Here is a 13625-nt window from a genome sequence, read left to right as displayed (position 1 = left end):
TCAAAACACTGAATGCTGAAAGCAACATCGGGGATCCAGATACTGTTCCATCACGAGTAGCTGTACTGAGAATCTAGACGCTGAATAGTGATGGGTAACAGCTCTGGTGATCGTGACACTGTATAGCGAAGGTTAGATGAACTAAGTATCCAGACACAGATTAGCTCTGAGAAACACAGAGAAATGTGGACACAGGAGTGTGCTGAGAATTGCTAGAGATCCAGACGCTGACTTGCTCTAAGAAACACAGAGATGTGGACACAGAAGTGTACTGAGAATTGCTAGAGATACAGACACTGACTTGCTCTGAGAAACAGGGAAAGAGCTGGACATGTAACTCAGGAAAATCAGCATGAGAAGGGAAACTCAGAATACTGGTAATCAGCTTCACAGCTGAAACATGTAACACAGGGGGAGAGCTGGACAGCACACCAAAATTCAAATGAGAGCAAATACATATAACACAAGGATTCAGCAAGCAAAGCTGAAATACACACTGGAGAGAGAATCACTGAAAATCACCGGAAGTTGAAAACAACAGAGAGCCTGGAGTGAAGAAAAAGTGCTCCGTCACTAGAATGCTGAAGACTTGAAGTAAATTAAGAATTTAAGTTGATCAAGAAACTTCCTGTTCCTGGAGTCAGACCTAAATACCCCTAGGCAGTTGGTCATTGGATCAGAGGACCAGCTGAGTGACCACAGGACTACCATTGGGAGAGACTAGTTGGGTAATATGGACCAACATGGCTGAGTCCATGCCCGCTACCACAGGAACCAGGATGCATGCATGAAAGCCCTAGCAGACCCCGGGGAGAATACTCAGTCACCACTCACCTCCACTGCCAGCGGCTGAACACCTAAGCGCAAGGACGCTGGCGCAGAGGTGAGTAATGGCCGATACCAGGCCGCATCCTGACACTGGTGCCGCCATCCATCCAATGAGCTGACAGAGTCAAGATGTAGTACCATCGCGGTGCCTTCGCCTTCACTCCACCCCCCGGGGGAGCTGAGAATGGAGTAGTGCAGTGAGTTATACATGTTTTATATGAAATATACTGTCTTGGGGGCACTACTGCGTTGCCAGGTCCTGGCTTGGTGTGGAAGGGTCAACCCAGGTTGCCCCGGCAATATTCGGGGTCAGAGGCTCAGTGTGAAGGGGTATAAGTGAGATTAGAGAGCTGGGGGGAATATAATGATATGGAGACGATTGAGTGGGACATTGATTTATGAGGATGGGTTACTAGGCAAGACCTGGGTGGTGCTAGACTTGCCTCCTGGTGGTGGTAGACACTCCTTTCTGTGGGGCTAGATCTGACCCTCTGGCAGCACAACGTTTTGCATATTTTTCCTCTCTAGATTTCCGTTTTGCTCATTTTCTAATGGGGATATTCAATTGAGCAAGAGATTCTGGGGCTGATATGGCAGCGGATGCAATTGCAACTGCAACCGCCTACGGATCGCAGTTGCTAAAATATGCTAATGTTTACCAAAGCACAGCCGACATAAAGATGCCACTGCTGCCTTCTCATATTCGTCTAATGGCGCTTTTCTGCATAAACATCGGTACCATCTATGTACATCGGGCAGTCACGTAGCATTTACAAGTTTGACCAGCTGCAAAAACTGCATGTCTCCTCGCACGCAGAGAGCTCTCGTGTTGCATATGCAATCGCAGTGGCTAATTTATGCACGCCCATGCAACGGCGTTTAAACGGACAGACACGTCTGCATTTTTCTGACCATCCCCCCCCTGTCAACACTCCCACACCCAAATGCTGCCAGCCTGTCAATCACTTTGCGATGGCTTCCTCTGTGGACTGCAATCGCTGCGCATCCGCAGTGCGGCTTATACGTATGCGAGATGCAAACAATCGCTTGATCTGCGTTCGCAATCGCCATTGCGTACAAGTGTAATTTACTTAAGTACATAGAATTACAGTGTGAAAATGGCTGTGAGACATGGTGTCACATTTGCTCTGATTCCCATCATTGTGCAGTGGGAGACAGTGCTATGATGACATGATTCAACACGAATCATGTCAACAAGTCTCCGAACTGCCCACTTCACTCAGAATGTGGACAGCATGCTGGAATGTCTTGTAGACAATCGAAAATCGAATGTCTCGTAGACATCCTTGGAGCTTAATACCCCTTTCACATCGCAAAAGTAACCCGGGATATTGCTGGGTCTACCCAGATCGAGGTGCAGTGTGAACGCGCCAACTGCATTTCAACCCCGCAATTGAGCAGGATTGAACTCGTAAACAAGTTGATGTGCAGTGTGATGTGGGCCCAACCCGGGTTATCCAACCCTGGACTCAGCAAACAGCGATGATTGGATGTTCCTGTGTCTCCATTGATGATGTCAGCAGCCAGAGCCCTGGACTCACGCGCTGCATACTGCAGACAACAACAGAGGCAGCATTCCTGTATTAAACCATAATACCACTACAGCAATGTCCATTTGGAGTGATGAAGAGGTGAGGGAGTTGCTGGCCATAAGGGGCGAGGAGGAAATATGAGGCCTCTCCTCCTGTGCATATATTGTCGTTGAGTCGTTGCCTTCTCAGCCACAAACTGCGCCCTCCTCCTCCTCCTGAAAGAAGTGTACAGTATGCTGCATAGTGTCAGAAGCTGCATCATGCTCTCACTGGCTGAATTAAACAGCAGGAAAGCACAAACACTCATGAGCTCTGGAAAACACACAGGTAGCCCGTCGGCTATGATTGCTGCAATGCTGTGAGCAGTCCCCACCCCTCCCTTTGGTTCCCATTTGTGACCTCATCTATGTAAACCTGTAAAAAGTAAATTTTTAATGACATTCATAGGGTTTTACAGGGCAGACCCGGGTTCATTGTGAACAGAGTCGACCTGGGAATAACCCAGGTCGAAGGTGCAGTGTGAAAGGGGTCTTACCCGGGTCACAGCCAAGTCTGACCCAGCTTCAAATTCTCGGGTCAGAGCCGAGTTTTTTATGTGAAAGGGGTATAATACCTCTTTTCCACCAAAAACCCAGGTCCGACCTGGGTTTTTGGACATGGTTCCAACCCAGGTCAGACCCATTTACACTGCACCTTCGATCTGGGTTACTCCCAGGTCAGCCCTGTTCACACTGAACTCAGGTCTGGCCTGCTAAACCTGTGAGGTCATAAAAAGTGGGAGGTGACTGCTCCACAACCACAAATCAGCTCATTTTAGGCATGACCCAGGTCAGATAAGCCGGGTCGCACCGTTTACACTGCACCATTACCCGGGTCTATCCTGGGTCCAAACCTGCTAGCTACCTGGGTTGGAGTGCTGGGTCACTTGACCTGGGTTATTTTTCAGACACCCTTTTACACTGAGCTGCGACCCGGGTAGACCCAGCAAAAACCCAGGTTTTTGCTCTGGTGTAAAAGGGGTATAAGTAAGTATGACTCAGGATCGGTACAGTCTTCTAGGTGGGGACACCTTGCAAATGTTTGGGTCATAGGACTACAGATTTCCGGGCCAATGGGAAATAACACTGAGCTGCATTTGGTACCCCTGGTTAGTGGGTACCACGGAATAAATGCATTCTTTTAAAATATCTCCTAAATACTAAATAAAAAAAAGCATACTGCTCCATTCATGTCATGGATGAAAGACTTCTCCTGATTTGATGCCCATCTAATAACCAGGGGCCTTAACAGACATTTAGAGTTATTCAATATGGAGCGAAAACGCCGTTTCTGCGATGTTTTCGCTCGGATGACGTCATTTTCGCCGGTTTGACTTTTACACCGTATTCAATTTGAAAACTTTTCGCCGGTGCGAAAAGTATATTGCATTCGACCCTGCGAAAAAGTATCACCAAGGAATGAGTGGCGAAAAAAATGGGGTTTTGGGGTGCAACATTTCGGGCAGTCCCCCACCCTGCAACCTTCAGACAGTCCCCCAAAGGTAAACTGTATAAAAAAATAAAAAAAAAATACCTCAGAGCACCCCAAAAAAAGCACTTTAATTTTGAGGGCGAAAAAAAAAATTGGGTACAAAGTTAAAAACTAGAGCACTACAATCTAGAGGGGTCCCCAAGTATGCCCCAGGTGTTTTTTTCATTGCAGGTGTTTGCGGCAGGTGGATTTTTCAGGTTTTTTTAAAACTTCTCTTTAGCAACTTTTAAATATGCTCACCCCCATTTTCAAGTACCCCAAATTTGCTGGGACTACTTATTTTCAGCCAAAAAAACTTTAAATACTATTCTTCACCACCTTCCCAAATCCCCAAAATAGCAGCTATTGAGCCCGTTTAAAGACCCCAAAAACCTTCTGCAGGGCTAATCGGGGGTATCCAGAGTGATCCCCCATGTCAGAGCATCTTTTTGGGGGTGTTAGGGTGATTTCCCCAAAAATCAGGGAAGTTTTCGTTGATTTCACATTCGCCGGGTGCCGTTTTCGCCGATTTCATATTGAATACGGGTATAATCGGGGGCGAGCGCGATGTGCGGCGAAAACATCACCAACGAGGTTACCGTTTCATATTGAATACCCCTCATTGACTCATTTCACTTTGGTAGCTCTCCAGTCTATAACAGGGATTTTTTTTTCTATAAGGCTTACTTCCAGGTAAGTATACGTTATTCCCATTACACTACAAAAAAAAATTGGACAATAAATGTTTCACCTCTGTATGATGCCAATATTATTTCTTTATGTGTTGAGGAGCTTAATTACTTTTGTTTATTTATTATATTATTTGATGTTATCAATTATTTAATTGGAACATCATTTATTTTTGTTCAATAAATTAGGGCATTATGACCTCTTTTTTAATTAAATGGAGACACAGGGCCTAATTCAGACCCGCTCGCGAGCGCTGAGCGCTCGCAAGCGGGTCGATGGTGCCCTAATGCGCATGCACACGACGGAGGGAGCTCCGTCGTGCGCATGCGCGCGACCCGCATAGCGACTGCCAAGCTGTCGCTATGGGTCTCGCACCAAAGGGGGCGTGCTGTCGATGGTGAGTGACAGCACGCCCCCTTTGTTGGCGGAGGCGTTGCTGCCCAGACGGAGGCGTTCCCATGGGAACGCCTACCGTCTGGGGCCGGCCCCACTGACATCACTAGTGATGTCAGTGGGAGTGCTTGTGGCTCTGATAGAGCCAAAAGCACTCCTGGGCTTGCGGCAGCGAGACCCTACCGCAGGGGACCCTACCGCAGGAGGCCCCTCCATTTTTAGGTAGGAGGGCCCTGATTCAGAGCGAGCGCTCTGGTCAGAGCGTCCGGCTCTGAATCAGGCCCACAATTTGAGGTCTATTTAGTAATGTAAGCATTATGCTATATTTATGTAATATTTAGCAAACATTTTAATAGTATGGACTAATTCCCTTGTACCTACTGTACAGGAGGCTACTTAGCATTGGGTCGGGCATCTCAATATTCTGAGGACCGAACATGTGTTGATGTGAATGTATGGGATCGACAATGATGTGTATGTAGGACGCCAGCCATGATGAGTATATACGCAACCAGTCATGATATGTTTTTATAGGACCATTTTTGCTCTGGGAATGTATTACTATAGACTATGGGACAGAACCAAGGGGTTAACTTTGCTGATATTGGAGAAACTAGAGCTGCACAAATGGGGTGGAGGCACTTTATATTGGTAGACATGGGGGTATATTTACTAACGGTCGATTTTTGGTCGATTTTGTATTTCAGGGTCTAAATCCTACATTTACTAACAGATGATTCTTGACATAATATTTTTTGTCAAAAATCATCTGTTAGTAAATGTGTGATTGAGACCCTGAAATACAAAATCGATTCAACATCAACCCACAATCGACTTTTATTAAATATTCTCCATGGTGTTTATGATGCATATAATTGATATATAAAGGGCACTGTGGTGCATGGTCTAATATAGAGACTAAGGGTCTCATTCAAACCCGGACGCAAGCGCTGAGCGCTCGTAACCGGGTCGATGTTAAGGCCCTGCGCACGCTCAGTGGCCGCATTGCGCGTGTGCAAGCCCTGGAGCGAGAGAGAATTTCTCTCACTCCGAAGCTCACTACAAAAGGGGCGCCTGTCGACGTTGATCGACAGCTCACCCCGTTTTGTAGGTGGGGTGGGGAGGTGGCTACACAAATGGAGGCATTCCTGACGGAACGCCTGCCGTTTTGTGGGCGGCCGCACTGACATCAGCAGTGATGTCAGTGGGGAGCTTCCTCGATCAGAGCAGGAAACTCCCTGGGGCTTGCGGTTGCCGAGACGCAACCTTAGGGTCTCGTCGCAAGCCCCGATGGTCGCGATGGTCTTGCCCATCGCGACCATCACCCTGGTCGGTCGCTGAAGCCACAGCTTAACTAGCGACCAGGAGGCCGCACTAAAAAAACAAGCGGCCGCCCTCATTCAGAGCAAGCGCTCGCTTCTTGCGAGCGCCTCTGAATGAGGTCCTAAGATTGCAAGGCAGATGTCATAAATATGTGTGTAGAGAGAGAGAGAGAGATAGATTTTTATGGTATAGATGATGATAGTGTCTATAGATAGTGTCTATATGTGACATATATAAGGACGGCGTGGTATAGGACTGTGGGGCATATTTGTCAAGCTAATGGTGCATTCACACTGTCAGATTTCCTTTGTCGATTTGAATGATAATGATATTAATATATCGTTATCGTTCAAATCAACCAGCTTCTGGCCCCTTCAAACGACCAAACTATGGTCGATGCGCGGGCATGGATGATCGATATCGACCATCGCCCGTGCATGCAGGCGAACCTGGTCGATATTGACCAGGTTAGCCTGTTTACTATAGGGACCCACAATCGTTATAGTAGTTGGGGGGTTGATGCATGTGTTGGATGTTCGATATGGTTGTTGCATGTGTTGGATGTTCGATAACTAGTACCTACATTGCAACCCAGCGCACCATATAGGGCAGCACTAACCATTGGTGCACTGCACACTGGTGTTTTTTTGCAGCCCAGTGCTCCTCTTTTTACAGGGCAGCATTAACCCTTTTTTGGTACATAGTGTATGCCTGCAAAAGTTGTCACATTTGTGAAAAAAAGTTTTTTTTTTGTGCAGCTTGTAAGTGCTGCAGGTGCCCACTGCATTCTTCATAAATATAAGCACAATGTGACTATGCAGTGTGAGTTGTCATTAATAGTGACACAAAATAAAGTTTTTTTGTACAACTTGTGTGTGCTGTAGGGCACCTACACTGCATTCTTCAAAAATATAAGCACTGTGTGACTATAAGGGGCGGATTGGCCGTTACTTTAAGCGGGAAGATTCCCGGTGGGCCGGTTGGACTATGGGGCCGCTTGTTATCTGTGGCCCAACCCCCCGAATCACGTCACCTGGTTGCCTGTCACAGCTAGTACAGCCGCCACTATCCAGCGCATGAGCAAAGGCTTTGTTTAATGCCGGGCAGCGCTGAGCTCTAAGCACTTTGCTCAGACGCGACCCGGCTGTTCGGCTGTGCGCAGCACCACGGGGTGACGTCGGAGGTCACGCAAGCCCCACACCGCCCGTCCTCCTTCAGCTGCACCCGCAGCCATTTTAAGCAGAGGAGGATGGAGCGGAGCGGCGTGGCTGTGGGAGCTAGGGTGGCGTCAGGCAGCCGGCCCCTGTGAAAAATAAAAAGTGCCAGTACTAATCCGGGAGGAGGAAGCCATGCTGCTGCACCCCCACCTCCAGGGAAGGAGCCCTGCTGCACCCCCACCTCCAGGGAAGGAGCCCTGCTGCTGCAAGCCATCCCCTTCCACACAGTGACTGACTGTCAGTCTGGCTGATGACACAGTTGGTGCCTGCTGGAGCACCCCTTGCTGCCTGGCTGCTGGTTTGGAGTAGACTGGTCTGGAGTGGACTGGAGAGTGAGGCAAGTCATACATACTGTACTGGTCTGGGTGAGACTCCTCTCTGAGGATGATGTATACTTTATTTGCAAATTCATAATGGGCCTGCTGTGTTGTGTTATATGGGGGTGGGGGGGGCTGGCTATAAGTTATTTTATTCCTGTGCTGGGGCATGAATGTTATTTATTTTATAGTACCTGTGGTGTTGGGGGGCCCTGGCTGAGCCCTAACACCACAGAAATAAAATAACATTCATGGCCCAGCACTGGCCCATAGGAAAAAAATATTTTCATTAACCAACTCAATCCCGGGATTGCAAAAAACGGCCCAGGTGTGTCCTTCCTACTGGCAAGTTTAACTTCACGGGACGGGGTGGAGACAATCGGGGGACGGGTGGAGACAATCGGGGGACAGAGTGGGAACAATAGGGGCTGGCTGCCTGGGAGATACTCAGATAGGGTTAGTTAAACTTCAGACTGGACAGAGCTGCCATCAGCTGCTGCCTGCCAGCCTGGCTAGTTTAATTTCACAGGGGACAGAGGGCCTGCTTCAGACCCGCTCGCGAGCGCTGAGCGCTCGCAAGCGGGTCGATGTTGGCCCAGTGCACATGCTCCGTCGTGCGCCTGGCGAGACCCGGATAGTGACGGCCAAGCCGTCACTCCGGGTCTCGCTACAAAGGGGGCGTGCTGTCAATGGTGAGCGACAGCACGCCCCCTTTGGTGGGCGTGGCTGGCAAGACGGAGGCGTTCCCATTGGAACGCCTACCGTTTGGGGCCGGCCCCACTGACATCACAAGTGATGTCAGTGGGAGTGCTCTCGGCTCTGATAGAGCCGAAAGCACTCCAGGGCTTGCGGCAACGAGACCCTACCACAAGGGTCTCGTCACAAGCCCGATGGTCGCGATGGTCTTGACCATCGCAACCATTTTTTTGGCCGCTCGCTATAGCTGTGGGTGGTCACCCACAGCTATGCGAGCGACCATGAGGCCGCTCAAAAAAAACAGAGGGGCGGCCCTGATTCAGAGCGTCCGTCTCTGAATCAGGGCCAGAGTGGAGACAATTGGGGGACGGAGTGGAGACAGGGAGGGACTTCATAGGATGGATTGAAGACAATCAGGACTGGCTGCCTGGGAGACTCAGACAGACAAATGATTCTGAGGGGCCTATTCATCATGGAGCTCCTTCCATTAGGAAGGAGCGGGGATCCGAGAACAAGTGCCGTCTGAAGGTGTTCTTGGCAGCAAACTCCAAAAACTTTCAGTTTTCTGAGTTTGCTGAATACCAGAAGGGTCCTATCGGACCCCCTGATGATGAATGGCCCGGTAACTTAAATATGCGGAAACTAGCATTTCCGCATACTTACCGGGCCATTTATCATTTGATGGCCCCTGAGTGAGTCTTAATGTATTGCATCAGCACCTGCTGTCAGGACATTTTCGTTTTTTAAAGACTGGCTGATAGGGAGATTGAGATCTGCCTCAGGGGGATGGTTGGGCTATTCTGTACTAGTTTGTGTGTGTGTGGGGGGGGGGGATTATGATCTGACCACCTGAGAAGGAGGGGAATCTGTTGTACTAGCGAGATGATCTGTCTGTGGGGAGGGGTGGCTATTCTGTGCTAAGGGGAGATTATGATCTGTTTGTGGGAGGAGGCTATTCTGTGCAAAGGGAAGATGACCTGTTTGTGGGGGAGAGGGGAACTCTGTGCTAAGGGGAGATGATGATCTTTCTGTGGGGGAGCTATTCTGTGCTAGGGCAGGATGATGGCATTGGGGAGACACAGAAAGATAGTGCTGGAGAGAAGCAGGGAGATAGCGCTGGGGAGACACATGGAAGGCATTGGCTGGAGACACACCAAGGCGATGGTGCTGGAGACACACAAATAGGACGGTAGGACCACTGGTACTATTAGAAGAAAAATAAATAATGATGGTATAGATGCGCTCAAAAAACCCTTTTGTTCTGGTGTGCAAATGGAAATGATAAAAGAAACAAGGTATCTAAAAGCTTAAACTAATCTTTACTATTCATAACTGAAAGTAAACATGCATAGAAAAATGGTATACAATAACAAAACGTAGTTCTAATCAATGTCAATGATGCAACTAAAAAATGTCCATACTAAGTAAAAAAGACATCTAAAACAGTAACAAGTGTGGTGAACACCTGAATCAGGTGTGGGGGGAGGGGAATTCAATCCTCCACAATGAGAAGAAAAAAAAATAGTGAAACTGAAATAACTTGTTGCAGAAATTAGGTCTTATAAGGAATAGATCCGATTGGTCGGTGTAAAGTTCAGGGGGTTTGGAGACCACAATAGAAAGTCTTGGGGGGGGGATGTTGTGTCCAGGATAGCTCAGTGTAGTGATAATACGGCGTCCCGCAATTTGATGATTTGTAGTTAAGTAATGGTGTGCACAGATGTTGTTGCCCGGGATATTATTCTCGGGGTGAGGAGTACGGTACTGGAGTTACTGGGGTGGTGGTTCTCTTTTACACAGTGTCCAAGGTGTGGCGGTGTGCCGATGCGCTGAATATTACACTCTTTTTTTTTTTTACTATATCAGTGCTAATGTTTAGCAAATAAGCCTATAATTCACCTTTCACCCAAAACATGCCAGGTTTTCTGGTTTGATCCGTTGTAGCTATTTAGATGGTCCTGGCTGAGTGACATTTTTTCAAGCCAGTAAAACCACACTAAACTTATCCGGGAAGCAATGAGCCAAGGAAGAGGCGGGACTATGGTCTGCCCTTTTATAACCTCCATTGGAACACTTCATGCTACACATTGCATTGCCCAGAAGAAGACCCCACAAGGGTTGAAACGCGTTGGCGCTACACACTAACCGAGAGGAGATCTGGAGACCACCACGGACATCTGACACCTCAGCGGCACCAGATGGGTCGCGAACACGTGACTGACCTGGAAGCGACATTAGTAGATCCGCGAGAAGACTACTAGCCGGTAAGGGGTGAGAGCGGAGCACTGCAGAGAGCTGAGGAGGTAAGTCTCAATTTTGGAGGGGGGTAACGGCGCCTGGTTCCCCGAGCCACAACCGTTTTAGCCCCCCATAGACATCAGTGATCCTTCCAGTGCGGAGTGCCGGTTTCTGTCGGTTCAGTCCAGGCGTTCACCGGCGCACCGCCACACCTAGGACACCGTGTCAAAGAACCACCCCCCAGTAACTCCAGTACCGTACTCTTCACCCTGAGAATCATATCTGTAGACATTCTATACTGAACCCATTTAATTTACTATTGCAGTTACCTGTGCTGAACTTATTTATGAGAAGGAAGGGTTTACTGTAAAGCACCAGTGAGTTCAGCAGTAGAGCCTTTTGTACTGGTTGGAAGAGATCATGCTGCAGGGTCTGGTGGTCTCAGGGCCTGATTCACTACAGATCGCAATACTGTGTACGCTCGTAGTTCATCTGCGATAGCAAGCCAAAGCATTGCAATGGCAATGCAAACTCAGCACTACATAAGGACGCCCACTTTACCATAGGTACATCTGTAATACTTAGCAGAATAGCGAAACCATCGGTACAATCGAATACCATCAGACCCATACACACACTTGCACAAGCCCTGACCTTACTCAGATTGCTAAAAGCCACGCACGCTATGAGACCTCAGGCTGCGTATGGCTCCACAGTGGCTAATTTATGCACGCCCCTGAAACGGCGTGCGAATGGCACTTCCTGTCAAACACTCTGCGACGGGTCTGCGTACTCACTGCGATCACAGTCCCGATCACAACATCCACGCACACTGCAATGCATACGCAATGCGCAGAACGCAACAATCGGCCAGTTGCGTGCATATTAGCAACTGCGATCCTTAATCAGGCCCTCAGTGTGTAGATGCCACAAAGCAACTGCAAATATTTTATAAGGGTCAACTTGCAGCTCGGAACATTTGTTGCAAAAATTAAGCCAAGTATAATTTTATCATAGGCCCTGAGCCAGAAAACGTTGATCAAATCCAGTAAATCAAATTGATCAATTCTGTCAAGGTTTAACATCCTAATGTATAAATATCATTATTAACCACTTAACTGTTAACATATTTTTCTAAAAACGCTCAGAAATTGTCTGGTTTTTTTTATGAGTGAATTAGGTGAAGAACATGTATTTCAATTTATCCAAAATTATTTGTTTAAAAAAGAATAATATTTGTAATAAAAGTAAAAAAATATATTTTGTCAAAAATTAGAACATCGGATAACTACCATCGGAACATCGGGAACATCGCAACCATCGTGACTTTAATTTTCACAGCGGCTTCAGGTCCCTCTCAGAGCAGCAGTTGCGGGAAATCTCTTCCTGCAGCCTCCCACACTGTTTATCTGACTGGTCGCTTTGTTGGCGACCAGATCAGATAGCGCACAGCCTGCTGTGGTCGAATAAATGTGACCATGCCAGACAAGTCGTTAAACAGACCCTCCAACATGACCCCTTCCACCAAGTACAAAATGCTCTGCTCCTGCACTTCCCTCTTAATGTATAATTGCAGTCACCTGTGTTGAACTTCTTAATTGATGAGAAGGGTGTTTCAACACAGGTGATGGCAATCATACATTAAGAGGGAAGTCCAGGAGCAGAGTATTTTGTACTTGGTGGAAGGGGTCATGTTGGAGGGTCTGGTTAAACAGAAAATTACTTTAAAGTACACTGATACATTAGTTCAATATTTTGATATGGTCTATAGAAAGAAAGGTGTCTTATCTTACAGCTCAGATTATCCAAACATCATTCAGGCGTACTGGTAGGAAGCTGAGCATTGCTGTTATCACCGAGCTTTGCTGGCTCTCAGTGTGCACTACACCATACTTTTTAGTTTAAGAGATCGCATCTTGACAGCTTCCAGTTGACATAAGCTTATACTGTGGATTTAAGGTAAGTCAATATATAGTAACCATATCTATCCCACGGTGATGCATTGATCCTTACAAAAGCTTAAAATTCTCTTTTTACTTAGTGTGTAAGTCATTTTTAAGCTTTCTGAGTCACTATACGGTGTCTGTTACAGTAAAAAATATATATGTATCCACTGGAAACTTTTAGTGTCTGTGTGGAAAGTTGTTGTCTATGTCAATCTTGCTGGCCTGTATATCTACTTCCAGAAAGGCATTTCAAGAAATAAATAGCCCAATTATTGTTACATTTCTGGAAATGCTGGCCCTGAGGGTTATTTCAGTTCTTTTCATTGGGTGAGTAATGATCACATTTTATTATGGAATTACAGTTTGGCAACACAAACAAAGGAGGTTTCCATTTTGGCATTTAATGTTCTAAGCATTCACAGAATGGTTGTTTCTTGTCTAGTTTCATTCTCAGAGTTATTCAGTAGTAAGCTTTCTCCAGGGATCTCACCTCACTGGAAAGTCTGCAGGTTGTCTAGTAGTCCCCACACATTGTCTGTCATGTACCAATGGTAAATGAAAGTCCTTATGTAACATGCTATTTCAGCTGCTGAATTAAATTCAAGTAGCTATCTATAACTAGGAGTGTGTGAGTGGTGCCGCCGCAAAGCGTAGGGGTCTGTGGGTGGCACCAACACTGCATGGTCTTCCATGGACTTTTGTCCAGGAATGATGATGTTTGTCTATGAAAGATGACATTTTGCCTCTTTCTGAGACCCGTTTTGTTGGCGGGAAAAATCTGAACTTGGCGGGAAAATTTGAACCTATCCAAGCCTGCACATCCCTAGTTAAAATATAATGACATCATCAAGATAAGCAGCAGCATACTGTCTATGGGGCCTTAGAATTTTATCCATCATCCTCTGAAAGGTGTCG

This window comes from Taudactylus pleione, unplaced genomic scaffold (assembly GCF_031769625.1).
Source record: "Taudactylus pleione unplaced genomic scaffold, aTauple2 ptg000010l, whole genome shotgun sequence".
In the NCBI taxonomy this organism is placed as follows: Eukaryota; Metazoa; Chordata; class Amphibia; order Anura; family Myobatrachidae; genus Taudactylus; species Taudactylus pleione.
The sequence above is the reverse complement of the archived record's forward strand: the minus strand, read 5'-3'. Positions refer to the sequence as shown.